The following is a 1,057-nucleotide window of genomic DNA, read 5'->3' as shown; positions in this document are numbered from 1 at the left end:
GGCTATAGACTGATCACCATCCATTATTATGGATATTTGGGTCGAAAATGGAATTCCTACCCATGCAGTTAATAAATTGCAACAATGGGGTACAATATTATTATACTATGATATCAAGATGGAGTATATGCCATCCAAAAAACTAGGTCATGCCGATTGTCTATCAAGATTGATTTCGAAAAATGCGGAACCATTTCAAAATACCATGATTGCCATTTGGCGAGCGAAAAATGAAATTAAAAATGTCTTGTGCAACGTCATTCGTGAACTGTCTGTTACTTTGCAAGACATAAAACTAAAAACGTGAAACGATAAATTCGTTATAAGGCTAAAAGAGATAAAAATATGCACAACACAAATGCGAACCATTTCTGAATGTGTGACAATGTGTTGATATATCAGAAAGTGTCGTAGTCGTAGCCACATTACAAAAGCAACTAGAAGAGGAATTTCATATTGGTCACCCAGGGATTTCAAGAATGTAATCATTAATGAGAAGTTACGTATATTGGCAAACAATGGACTGTGACATATTACGAGAAATGAAATCCCAATGGATGTATTGTGTGACACAAACATTGAAGAATCATGCAAAATCAACTGCCACTAAAGGGCAACCGTGGTCAAAAACAGATGTTACATGGGCCAGAGTGCATATTGATTACGCAGGTCCACTTAAGGGTTCATATTACCTTGTGGTGGTGGATAGTTTTTCAATGTACCCGGAAGTATATAAATGTAAAAAGCAGACATCTGCGGTTACAATAAGTTTTTTTTTTTTTACACCATTGGATAATGGAACTCAATTTACATCAGCCGAGTTCAGGAAACTTTGTAAAATGTTCGTCATTGAACATGTCACCACTCCGCTTTATCATCCTAGGTCAAGTGGACAAGCGGAGCGTTTTGTTGACACTTTCAAAAGGGCGTTGAGAAAGGCGAACAATGAAGTGATGGACGATTTTGCACTTCAACAATTTCTAAGAGTGTACCGAGTAACACCTAATCTGAAAAAGTACCGTCGGTAATTGTCACCCGCGGAATTGATGTTTGCTCG

This window comes from Octopus bimaculoides, chromosome 25 (assembly GCF_046866305.1).
Source record: "Octopus bimaculoides isolate indiv1 chromosome 25, ASM4686630v1, whole genome shotgun sequence".
Taxonomy (NCBI): domain Eukaryota; kingdom Metazoa; phylum Mollusca; class Cephalopoda; order Octopoda; family Octopodidae; genus Octopus; species Octopus bimaculoides.
This window is presented reverse-complemented; position numbering follows the sequence as displayed.